Source organism: Trichomycterus rosablanca, chromosome 14 (genome assembly GCF_030014385.1).
Source record: "Trichomycterus rosablanca isolate fTriRos1 chromosome 14, fTriRos1.hap1, whole genome shotgun sequence".
NCBI lineage: Eukaryota > Metazoa > Chordata > Actinopteri > Siluriformes > Trichomycteridae > Trichomycterus > Trichomycterus rosablanca.
The window spans coordinates 27,516,002-27,529,672 of NC_086001.1; the positions used below are offsets into that span (position 1 = coordinate 27,516,002).

General features: G+C 39.5%; 1 non-coding gene across 1 annotated transcript; it reads left to right on the plus strand.

The window, feature by feature from the left end:
- Positions 1–4,790: 4,790 nt before the first annotated feature.
- trnaq-uug (transfer RNA glutamine (anticodon UUG)) lies at positions 4,791–4,862 on the plus strand. Its single transcript has one exon. It is a non-coding gene; the product is annotated as a tRNA-Gln (tRNA).
- Positions 4,863–13,671: the final 8,809 nt, after the last annotated feature.

Below are 13,671 nucleotides of genomic sequence, written 5' to 3' on the forward strand. Positions count from 1 at the left end.
CACATTTCTCATGGTAGCGCACTTTGATGCAAAATGGCACACACATGCCACAAAAGTTAAACACAACAAACACACTATTGTCATCGTTAACACACTGCAGGTAAAAACTGTGCACACGTGTCATATCAGTAAAAAGTGTTAAAATGATTAGGTAAACAGAATAAAAGTCATTTCAGGTGCATGTGGCATTTCTGAGCTGTATTGTTACTAGCAATAAAGGGCAACAATAGAAGAAGAAGAGAAGGGCATGTCAGAGGTGGTGGATGAGGAGGAAGATGAGGATGACCAAGAACAAGAGCAGTTATATCAAATACTGTATTCTGTGTAAAGCAGCACATTTATACAGTCCCTGACAGAAGTTCTGTCGCTTATCCATGTTGTGGAAACAAAAGCTTATAACCTGACTTTAAATTCATCCATTGGTTTTAGAAATGACTCATATGAAAGCTGAAACCCTCCCAAATGAGGTTTAATTTACGAAAATAAATTTGCTTCACTGCAGAAATATTGATCATTTAATGAACACAGAAAGGTCAGATTTTGGCAAGACAAAAGTTTTGTCGCCCACAGAAAGTAATGTGAAAATCAAACAAATGATTTACTTCAAATACAAAGATATGTTTCATAACATTGGTGAATGAAGTTGTGGTGCTATTAGAGCCATATTTAATATTTTGTGTGACTTCCATGAGCTTTAAGGACTGCATCCATGCGGTTCGACAATGATTCAGGAATAGCAAAGAATGCAGTCTTACATGCCTCCCAGAGTTCATCAAGATTCTTTGGTTTTGTCTTCCAAGCTTCCTCTTTCATCCTACCACAAACATGCTCAATGATGTTCATGTCTGGTGACTGGGCTGGCCAGTCCTGGAGCACCTTGATCTTTTTCGCCTTGAGGAACTTTGATGTAGAGATGGATGTATGAGATATAGCACCATCCTGCTGCAAAATTTGACCCCTTTTATGATTGGGAATGTAAGAGGTAGCTAATACTTCTTGATATTTTAGGCTATTGATATTGCCTTCCACCTTGCAAATGTTTCGCACACCCCCATACTGAATGTAACCCCAGACCATGATCTTTACACCACCAAACTTAACAGTTTTCTGGGTGAATCTTGGATCCATACGGGCTCCAGTAGGTCTCCTGCAGTATTTCGAGACAGAATCCTACAAACTGTTCTAGTTGACACAGGGACTTGAGGTGACCAGGCCTGGTGGAGCTCTGCTGCAGTGGAAGAGGGGCTGGCTTTGGATTTTCTAACCAACAAACGTTCCTCCTTAGCAGTTGTCTTGCGGGGTCTGCCGGACCTGGGCTTGTCAAAAACATCTCCAGTCTCTTCAAATCTTTTTTTAATTCTTTGTACTTGACGCTGAGACACATTAAAGGTGCCAGCCACCTCTGCAGTGGATCTGGTCTTCAGCCTCTTGATAATCAAGGCTTTGGTCGCAGGGTGGATTTTTGGCATGTTGTCAGAGGTGAAGTTGCAGTTCAAGTGAAGGTCTGGGGTGCTGGGGTTCTTTTTATACACACCCACTAATTAACCGATCAATTAGTGAGCACAGGTGAGGCTGTAAACTAGGATTGGGTGCATTATATGACAAGGCGACAAAACTTTTGTCTTGCCAAAATCTGACCTTTCTGTGTTCATTAAATGATCAATATTTCTGCAGTGAAGCAAATTTATTTTCGTAAATTAAACCTCATTTGGGAGGGTTTCAGCTTTCATATGAGTCATTTCTAAAACCAATGGATGAATTTAAAGTCAGGTTATAAGCTTTTGTTTCCACAACATGGATAAGCGACAGAACTTCTGTCAGGGACTGTATTGACAAATAATTTAAATAATTACAAATGGCATGCAGTAAACTATTATACATTTATTTACATTTACTTATATACTATTATATAACTATTTACATGCATGTAATTAATTTATATTGCTTTACCTATGTACAATTTCTATTTCTCACAGGGAGAAAGGCCAACTAAATACTGCCCTCTGGCTGTAAACTTGCCTCTGTTAAAGTTGTTTTTTGATGATGCACAAGACACCAAGCCTGACTTCCGTCTCAACAGAGAATCCCTGAAAGTGCTTTTCCAGCTGGTCCATAATGAGAGCACTCATGGCTGGGGGAAAACCATTGAAGTTTTGGTTTTTTTATTTTGGCTGGCATGTGGCACATCATATCGTGTTGTTTCCCATGCATTTTCCATGCCCCGTACTACAGTCCATGATGTGATTCACCGGGTGGCCAGAGAAATAAGGCGAATTCTTCCCCAAATCGTTTGCCACCCAAAACAAGAGGACTTACAGAGAATCGCCGAGGGATTTGTAAAACTGGCAAATCATGTAGCTTTTTGATCTGTAGTTGGTGCCATAGATGGGTGCCACATTAGAATCAAAGCTCCAGGAGAACCATATGCACAGTGCTACAGGAACCGGAAGCTCTATACATCTATACACCTGCAAGCTGTGTGTGACCACCAAGGCAAGTTTTTAGATGTTTTTATTGGTTTTCCTGGGTCAGTGCATGATGCAAGGGTGCTTCGACAAAGCACTATTTACCAGCAGGCCATATTCCCACCAAGAGGCTACATGATCCTTGGTGATGGTGGATACCCCTGTATCACACACCCCATTGCCTTTATAACACACTTTAAAAAGCCTGTAAGAATTAAGGAGCATGTAGCCTTCAACAGGCATCATGCAAAAGCACGCTCTGTAATTGAACGTGCTTTTGGGATGCTGAAGACCAGGTGGAGGTCCATCTTTCTACATGCTCTCGAAGTCCACCCAAGTTTTGTGCCAGAGGTGATTGCTGCCTGCGTTACTCTGCACAACATCTGTATGGGAGCAGGGGATATTGTTCAGCCTGACGGGGAAGCAGATGCTGAAGAGGAAGAGGATGCTCAGGATAAAGACAGCACAGAAGCAACAAGTGGTCGTCAGTTAAGGGAGCAACTTTGTGCCACCATTGCTGATGGTCCAGGAACCTAAATAAATTGTAAATATAAAACAAATTGTATATATTGAATATGTTGTATATACTAATGCAGTTGTGTAGTTCTGCTATTAAAATTATTTAAGTTTTGTTCTGTCGTTGTGATATTCCAAAACTTAATAAAATTATTTTAAAAACAGTGACTTTTATCAAAGAAAATGTCATATAGCTATTTAAAACTAGAAAACTGAACTATTGCATAGATTAAATTTAAGATAATCATTTTCTGTAAACAAAACCAGAGTACAGTTTTACTTAAAAAAAAAACTTTATTTAAATAACAAATCTAATTTATTTTATTAACAAGTCTTTCAAGAAGACTGAACAAGCGTTCAGACCGCTCCTGCTCTGCCTGTTCTAGCCTGTCTTCTCTCTCTCTCTCTCTCTCCCTCTCCATGTCCTCTCTAAGGAGTTCTAACAAACTTCCCTGCCTCTTCCTTCCTCTCTCCTCAGACAGCTGGGAAGTCACAGCAGAAGATGGCCCTGGTTCTTCCTCAGTAGAAGAAGCAATTAGCACAGGAGGTGAAATAGATGGGCGGCTACCTAGGGCTTCATCCATGAGGCTGAACCAGGGCCATGTTGCTGCAGTGACTTCCCCGTTGTCTGTACCTTCAGTCAGTTTAACACTCAAACAAATACTATTAATCAGTACTTTCTCAAGTAATCTATTAAAAGTTTTGGAACTTACCTTGTATTTCTTTTTAAGATTGTCCCACTTTTTGCGGGCTTGCTGTGGGGACACCTTGTCCTCCAGCCCCAGTTCTATAAGAATAGTTCTTAAAACAAACAAACAAACAAATTGCAAAAAAGTAAACATAAAAAGTTCCCTTAGTGTGCATTTGAATATGAAATTGTTAAATTTTAATCAGATTAGGAATATGCTTAAATTACAAATAAAATATAAAAAAATACTATAATAAATATGATACTGTAATAAATAGCACTTCTTTAAATAACACTTTGTACTATAACTGACTGTTTATCTGGTAAATAGACCACTATCTTACTTCCAAGCTGACACAGCAGAGTTTTTCCCTCCTGTGAACAGACGCTCTTTTTCAATTCGAGCCCTAATAAAAGCTTCAACGGCTGATCTGTTCCCTAAAAGTAAAGTAGTTAAGTTTCAAAAACCCTATAACTGTGGTTATAACTGTTACGTTAAAGGAAAAAACCTATATCACTCGCTAACTAAGCTAACAGAGATAGCACCAGGTCATTCAAACCAACGGGACGAGGCGGCATGCCAACTAACATCTCTGTGTACCGAACACGGTTAAATTAACTAACAAACACAAATCTGCAAATAAAATACACTGTACACATTTATGAAAATTAAAAATGAATGAGAATTACTTACATTTAAAAATAACTTCACCGGCCGCACTGCTCGCAGTTTCACTCCTGTCCGCCATATTTGTCCGTTTTCATCAGAAAAGTTTTGCCGCATTGAATGCTGGGATTGCCTCCACCGCTAAGGCAGCGTCGGACGCTCACTCGTTCTTGAGCCAAAATAACATTGGAATATGAAGATGCCTCAGTAGTGTGGATTTTAAGGCATCTAGGATTTCGAACAGCCTCCTTCTCGGGAGCGCGCACAGGATGACGCAAAATGCTGCCTATGTAGACAGCAAACTAGCTTTTCGAACACACCCATAGTGTTCCACATGTGACTGCTCCATCCCAAAATATAATCGCTAATCATTGTTTACAGCGCCATCTAACAGCCAACTTGCACTTAAATGACTAATTATTAACTTTTGGGCTTAAGTAAGACCTCACTGTGTGGTTCCATGGTGTAATGGTTAGCACTCTGGACTTTGAATCCCGTGATCCGAGTTCAAATCTCGGTGGAACCTGGTTTTATTTAGGTAAAAACACTGTTATCAATGCTGAGTAGAGAATAGTGTTCCACATGTGACTGCTCTATGCCAAACTGTAACACCAAAAGCCAAATCATTGTTTACAGCGCCATCTACCAAGGTTTAGAAACATTAGCAGTATCAGGATGGTAGCGTTCAGCGCATGTGCAGTACAACAGAGCGCTTGTGGGGTGTAGACCACGATTACTTGTGCTAGTTGTGTCGACGAAGCAGATCACCATTCAGGAAGGTACATCAGTGCCAAAATACGGACTGTTATAAAATAAACATTTCATTCTCATGTTTCCTCTCCTTGTTTCTTGGTCTCCAGAAGACACTTCAGAACAGTAGGAGTTGGAGCTTCATCTCTGTAACCAGACTCAGTTCCAGAAACTCTTTCATTTCTGCAGGTTTTGTAGATAAAGAGCTCTTGGAAGCATCGATTTGTTCTTCAGCTCTCAGAGGTCGTCTTTTCAACTCACTGTGCACAACAACATCTACCTCAACTGGACAGTCAATCACTAAATTCAGTCTAATTACTTTAACCTTGTAGTAAAACTGTAATATGGGTGAACAAATCGAAGCTTTTTGTAATAACATTTATCCACTGCAGACCCTTTAAGTGATTTTTTTGTTGTTGATTGCTCCAGTGTGGAATGAAAAAGAATGATGGTGATGCTGGAAGACACTGGGTGAAGAATTCCTCGTTACTCTCATAACTCACATCATCCTCATCCTGAACATCTTTTACTTCCTGCAGCTTCTCCTGCAACTGAATCCTAACAAAACGTAACATAAACTTTAATATGATATCAAAAACTCGTAGTCATCATGTACTGTCAGTGTTTACAGTGCACTTTGTAGTGGTTGTTGTGTTAGATAACATTGCAGAATTTCTTCTTAGCAAAGAAACCTACTGGTTACTTCTTTCTGTTGTAATCTCTGTACTTAAAGTCAGAGCATCGTACCGTAAAACAGGGTGTAAATGCGCACTAAAACTTTTAGTGTACACAATGTGATCAGCACCGTAAAACAGGGTGTAAATGCGCACTAAAACTTAATTAAGTAGAAATAGCGTGACTGAGCAAGTCCAGAAGATGTAAAACAAATGCAGCTCCCAGTTTCAACCTCAAAAAGCTTCATAAATCTCTTTTCTAACAAGAAAACACAATAAAACACAAGAACGCAACAAGAACTCAGCACGTTTTCTCCACTCAAATGATCCACAGGTGAGTTTAATAACAAGCAGCAGAAACAGCGTCCTGTAATAAGAGCTCCAATACCGCTAGATCCCACTGTCACTCTGTTCATTGTAGTGCTGCTGGGTCCTAGTGCCCTATAGTTCACCTACCATACTGCGCTCCATGTGTCTCCTACTAGTGATGGGAATTTCGGCTCGTTTTAGAGAGCCGGTTCTTTTGGCTCGGCTCACTAAAAAGAGCCGGCTCTTTCGGCTCCCAAGTGGCTCCTTAGATTTTTTTTGTTGCTTAAATTAATTCATTACCAAATTACATGTAAAATGAATTACTAAAGTAAAAAAACATTGTATTAAATGTTTATTATTTAAATGGCTTTAATTATATATTCAACATGGAACAGAGTGCTACAGCAATAAATTATAAGGCCCATCTCAATTAGACAAAAAGGTCTGATTGTGTATATTATTTGTAAATTTGCATCTAGAGGGGGGTGGCATGGTGGCTAAGTGGTTGGCACTGTCACCTCACAGCAAGAAGGTCCTGGGTTCGATCCCCAGGTGAAGAGCCCGGGTCCTTTCTGTGTTGAGTTGGCATGTCTTTCCCGTGTCTGCGTGGGTTTCCTCCAGGTGCTCCGGATTCCTCCCACAGTCCAAAGACATGCAAGTGAGGTGAATGTTCCTGTCATGAATGTAACCAAAGTGTAAAACATAACGTTAAAATCCTAATAAAGAAAACAAAATAAACAAGCAAAACAAAAAGAAAAATCAGCATCCAGGTGACAGTATTTGTAAGTATTTAGTGAAGATTAGCATTCAGAAAAACCAAGGAGCTCATCTTTGATGGGTTGATCCTGTTTCTTCTTTCTGTTATGATCTGCCCTGTTAAAAAAGATTCTCTCTGAGGGGACAGATACACAGTCTATGTGCCATCACATGTATAAGATGTGGGTAGACTGAACACTTGGTCTCCCACCAGCTCAGTGAGCCTGCACTTCTCTGTAAAAGGGGCTTCTCATGTCCAAACTTTACTATGTTTCCTCTCATTAATTTTCCTCATATTTCCAGCATGTAATGTCTGGCTGTGTAAAGCGCTGAGTTCTCTCTCTCTCTCTCTCTCTCTCTCTCTCTCGTGGTGTATGCTGGGAGTTGGGTGAGTGTAGGGTCACAGTGGAGAAGTTGTGGAGCGTTTTTAAATTTTTTTTTCACTTTTCAAATATTTTACACGGGTGTTTCAAGTTTCACAAACATATTAAACATTTAGTTAATAATTCCGTACACACACCGAGTGGTTTTGTGAAACAACCTATTCGGGTAGCGCGATGACGGCTGCCCGGTATAGCCGAGCTCCGTCTCTCTCGCTCCGGCATGGAATTCGGTGTGTACCAGAGGTGGGAGTATCGGTAGAGCAGGTGTTGGAAGATGTAGGTGAACGGGTTGGATACGAGCATATAGTCTCGGCCTCCCGAATGAACAAAGCCGTGGTCGTGTTTCTGCAGCACGAACAGCTTGCAAACAAACTGGTGGAATCCGGTTTAAAGGTAGGCAAAATGTTTGTTTCTGTTTCCCCACTATTTTCAATAGCTACACGGGTAACCATAGCAAACTGTCCACCCTTCATCCCGAATGCGGATATAGAGCGTGAACTCTCTCGGTTCGGTAAGTTTGCGGGTCCGATTAAAATGATTCCTCTCGGCTGTAAGAACCAGGCGTTAAAACATGTACTCTCGTTTCGTCGACAAGTTTACATGTTTTTAAATGAGCCGACGCTGAACGTCTCTTTTCGGTGCACACATGACGGTAAATCCTACATGTTGTATGCTAACACCGGGGATATGCGTTGTTTTGAGTGTGGCTCAGTGGGGCACATTAAGGAGGTTTGTCCGGTAAGGTCTGAGAAGCAGACCGAGACCGAAGCTGAACCTGCTGCTCACAGTAGTGATGCTGGTGTGAAGAGTCAGGGCACTATAGTGCAGCAAGCAGAGTCTGGTGATGTAACGATTAATACTGGAAGTGTAATAAACACAATTGAAACAGCATATGATAAAATTAAGGATGCTGAGGCTGGCGTACGGGTGGCTAAGAAGAGGCCAGTTGTGAACGACAGCAGTGAGGTAAAAGTTAAAGAAAGAAGTGTTGTGCAAGTTGATGAGGGAAAGGTGGAAGAGATCAGTGAGGAAAGGGTCGTAATTGAAAGCAGTGTGAAAGCTACTGTTAACAAGTCACAAACCCTAAATATAGATTGTACAGAAAAAGGTTCTATAAGTGAAGACGTTGAACTTTCAGAACCTGAGATAAACGATGAAAGTCTGGAAACTGGTAAGGATGATGACACAATGTCAATAACTTCTGACATTGCAGAATATATAGCCCACTCAACAGAGGATGATCTGTATTCACTTCAGGATATTAATACTTTTCTGGATGATACATTTAGGAAAAAAGTGAATGTCAGAGAATTCTTTACAGACGAACAAAAATTTCTTGCTTCTGTGGTGTATTGGCAAAAAAATACTAAGGTGGATAAACTAAGTATGCAAAAAAGGTACCGCTTGAGAAAATTGGCTTCTGGTATAAGGAGGGGAAAAATACCCCTCCAAAAATCAAAATCTAAATAAGGTCACTGTTAACTTCAGCACTTAATCTTTCTGTCATGGGTGATATTACTCTCCTGCTCTTCTTCAGCCTGTCCTTTTTCTTAATGGAGACTTTAAGAGTGGGTTCTCTTAACATGAATGGAGGAAGAGATCAAAATAAAAGGGTAGCCATTTTAGAGTTTCTTAAAATAAAAAAAGTTAAAATTATCTTCTTGCAGGAAACCCATACAAATGTAGATAATGAATTAGAGTGGCATAAGGGGTGGACAGGAAGCTGCTTTCTGAGTCATGGTGAAAACAATAGGGCTGGTGTGGCTACTCTTTTTTTCTAAAGAATTAAATGTAAATATAATAGAGATGAATGATATTGCTAAAGGTAGATTGCTTTTAGTAAGAGCAGAAATAAAGGGTTTAGAGTTTGTATTTATTAACATCTATGCACCAAATAAAGGCACAGAACGTATACAGCTTTTTAACAAACTAAAGGAAATTTTACCCAGGTATACAAATGATAATATAATAGTAGGAGGAGATTGGAACTGTACTGTAGACTTCACACTGGACAGAAATGGAGAAGAACCCCATATACAGTCTAGCTTAGAACTGCTAAACATCACAAAAGATTCTAAGTTAATTGATATATGGAGAGTGAGGAATGAATCAGTCCAGCAGTACACATGGGTGAAGTTCTTAAACTCACAGATAATTGGTGCTAGATTAGATCGATTTTATATTAGCAAACTTCTTAATAATAGAGTATTAAATGTTTTTATTAGTCCAAATGGCCTTTCTGATCAACACATGATTTCTGTTGATTTATGTCTTAAAAAACTGCAACGTTTTAACTATTATTGGCATTTTAATATGAAATTACTTCAGGACAAATTATTCTGTGTTTCTTTCTATAGTTTCTGGGACACATGGAGGGTTAAGAAGAGGGACTTTGAAAGTTTAGCACAATGGTGGGAGGCTGAGAAAACACAAATAAGGGTGTTTTGCCAAAATTTTACTTATAATATGACAGCTGTTTTAAAAAATAAAATTAAAAAATTAGAAGAAGACATTAAAACGTTTGAAATAGATAACACCTTAACCCCCCTGAATACTATCAACATTTTAAAAGAAAATAAACTAGAATTAAGTAGTCTTTTAAATGAAAGAGCTAAGGGGGCATTGTTAAGAACAAGAATAGCATCAATTAAAGATGTAGATGCCCCCACTTCCTATTTTTTTAATCTTGAACGAAAAGCTGTAAAACAAAAGCAGATGATATATCTTCGGCGAGAAGATGGCTCCATCATCTCCGACCCAGTGGAGATGAGACGGATGGCTACAGCGTTCTACACAGAACTCTATGGGACTGACAGCTGCGATCATGGCTGTATGCAGATGCTGTTCCAGGAGCTCCCTGCATTGCGGCTAGAGGACAGCAGTGAACTGGATATGGACCTGGTATTTGAGGAGCTTACTGAAGCAGTCCAGCAACTGTCAACGGGCAAGTTGCCTGGCGTGGATGGACTGCCAGCGGAGTTCTATAAACATTTTTGGAAGGAACTTGGGACAGACTTGCATGAAGTACTTCTAGAATGCATTAAAACTGGTTTGCTACCGTCCAGCAGTCAGAGGGCTGTGCTTTCACTTTTACCAAAGAAAGGAGACTTGGGGTTACTGAAAAATTGGAGGCCGGTTTCACTCATGTGTGTGGACTACAACATTTTTTCAAAATGTTTGGCAAATAGACTAAAGAACGTTTTATGTAAGATAATTGGTATAGAACAGACTTATTGTGTGCCAAGTCGAACTATTTTTGATAATCTTTTTTTAATTCGTGATATCATTGACATATCAATAAGAGACAATCTAAATGTTGGGATTTTATCTATCGACCAAGAAAAAGCATTTGATAGAGTTGGTCATGAGTACCTTTTTAATGTTTTAAAAGCTTTTAGGTTTGGTAATAATTTTATATCCATGATCAAACTCCTTTATAATAATGCTGCTGTAATGCTGAAGGTGGGGAGTGGGCTCAGCTACCCTTTGCCAGTCAGGAGAGGAATAAGACAAGGCTGTCCGCTATCAGGACAGCTTTACACCCTTGTTATTGAGCCACTCCTGAACAGAATAAGGAAAAACATCAGAGGTTTTCTTTCGCTGAGCACTCTGTAAACCTTTCAGTATCAGCATATGTGGATAATGTCAGTGTGTTTTTTAGAGAAAAAGAAGATATTTTAGATCTATGTAAATGTCTGTCTATTTTTGAAAAGGCTTCATCAGCAAGGGTTAACTGGAGTAAAAGTGAAGGACTTCTTTTAGGACAATGGGATCAAATAGAGCATTTACAACTCCCTGGGAATATACAGTGGGCGAGGGATGGTCTAAAAGTATTGGGGGTGTTTCTTGGAACCACTGATTATCAATTGAAAAACTGGGAAGGCGTGATGGATAGGGTTTCAACAAAGCTGGCTGGCTGGAAATGGTTAATGCCAGAACTTTCCTATAGAGGGAGAGTTTTAGTTACAAACAATCTGGCTGCCTCCATGCTGTGGCACAAGTTTATTGTTTTAGAACCTCCAGAGCAGTTAATACACAGAATCCAGGGCAAACTGGTAGATTTCTTTTGGTCTGGGCAACACTGGGTGCGTGCCCCAGTATTATACCTTCCTAAACAGGAAGGAGGACAGGGGCTGATCGATCTGAGAAGTCGTGTTGATTCCTTTCATTTACAGACCATTCAGAAGTTGCTATTCACAGAACATTTAGGATGGGCAGGAATTGCTTGCGCTCTACTCAGAAAAGCAACAAACATGAACTATGATCACCAGTTATTCCTTTTAAATTTGACAGACTTAGAAATTACAAATTTGTCACCGTTTTATCAGTCTGTGCTGAAAGTCTGGCGAACAACCCTCTCAATCAATAGAAAAACAATAGAACCAGGAGAATGGATTATGACAGAACCATTGTTTCATAACCCATTTCTCCCTCTTAGACTGCTGGCTTCAAGGTGTTTGAAAGAGGCTTTTGTGAGGGCAGGATGCACATTATTGGGGCATCTTAGGGAACAGGATGGTTGGAAATCGCCAGAATCGCTTCAAATCGCAACAGGGATACCTTCCATGCGTCTGTTAAAACAGATACTGGATGAAGTGATAGCGATAGTCCCAGGAATCTGCAGAGAGGTGATAGAACAACAGCACCTGCAGATCCATACAAGGAACATGTGCTTTCCTCCCATCAGTGTTTCAGCACTGAGAGTAGGAGAGAATGAAGATGTGAACAGTATCTTGTCCTTTGATACACCCCTGTTAGGAGATCTGAAGGACTTGAGGAAAAAAGCAATGTATATCACATGTGTGAAAGTGCGCCATCAGTGTCCTACAACAGGTGCAGGCATGGAAGTGGTCAGGAGTGTTTGGGCATGGCCTTTTGATGAAGGGACACTGGCATTCTCTTTATAAGCCCCCCATTGAGAAGCGGGTTGGAGATCTCCAGTGGAGACTGATCCACAAGGCCATAGCCACTAACAAACATGTAGCCCATTTCAATTCAGAGGTGAGGTCAAACTGTCCCTTTTGTGGAGCTGTTGAAACAGTTGAACATCTTTTTATTCTCTGTCCCAGACTAAGTCGTCTGTTTCAAATACTATCCAGGTGGTTTGGAGAATTTGATGAGCGCTTTTCACATCAAGCATTTATTAGTAGTGTCAAATACAATTTCAAATACCGAAAGAAAATCTGTCTCCTTAATTGTGTCTTAGGCCTCGCTAAGTTAGCGGTGTGGAAAAGCCGTAAAAACAGAATAAGGGGAGCTGGAGCTGTTAGTGCTGAGGGGATTTTAAGAGGAATGTTAGCCGCCCGGATCAGAATTGAATATACATATTTCAAACTGGTTAACAATCTTGCAGAATTCCGTACGATGTGGTGTATAGGAAAGATTTTATGTGATGTTGATGATGAAGGACAATTAATATTAAGGTTTTGAACCATAATTAAAATTTTTAAGTACTAATGTTTATTTATTTATCTATCTATTTGTTTTATTTTTATTTACTCTCTCTCTCTGTTTATTTTAATGTTTGCGTGTGCAGATCATGAAAATGTTTTAGACGTCAAAGTAATACAGCAGTGTCCGTAAAAAAAAAAAAACATGCTTACAGAGTTAATGCGTGAGTTTAAATTAATAAAAAAAACGTAACCATAATTAAACATTTAGCAGAAGGATAGGGTAAAATTGTTTAATATGTCAGTTGTAATATTTATCACGATTTTAAACCTTTTTTTCTTTCATTTCCTCAATCTAGGTGTAATCCAAGTGGAATCAGATGCACATGGCAGCAGATAAAAATGAAACACAAAAATTGTCTATGTTCAAGGCATGTTTGTTTATTACATGTAAATCATTAGTTTGTAGTGCATAAACTGTGGAATATTAAGAACTGCATTGGTAGTCTGAACACTTTTTATTGCCATCTCTCCAGTGATTGGTGGAGTGGTTTTGAGCCTCCTGCAATTGTTAGTAATCTAAATGTTCCTATAGATCCTAATAAATATAAATAATGTTCTTTAATACAAAAAAAAAAAACACTGTTGAAGGATGATAGAGAAACCATCTCCGCTGCCTCAGAGTGGGATGATACTGGGAGGCCTACAGTGGTACAGTATATGTTGAACATAGAGCATGGCATTTCATTTGATTTACCATGATAATGTGTGTGACTGTCCTCTAAAAAGAATGTGATGGGCAGTTCCGAATCAAATGAGGGACCATCCACCTCCAAAGCTCAGCTTAGAACAGTAAAAATGTCTTACCAAATATCTGAAATATTTAGAACACATTAAGCTATGTTTGATCATAACATGCTATTTTTGTCTCTTTCTTTCAAGTTGGGTGTAAATAAGATGGACTATACAAGGTCCATCTGGAGAAACAAACTGCAAAGTGTGATCCTCAGGTGAAGCATATAAAACAGACAAGGCTAGAAATTCAGTTGCTTGAATTTAAGATGGGTGTCGGT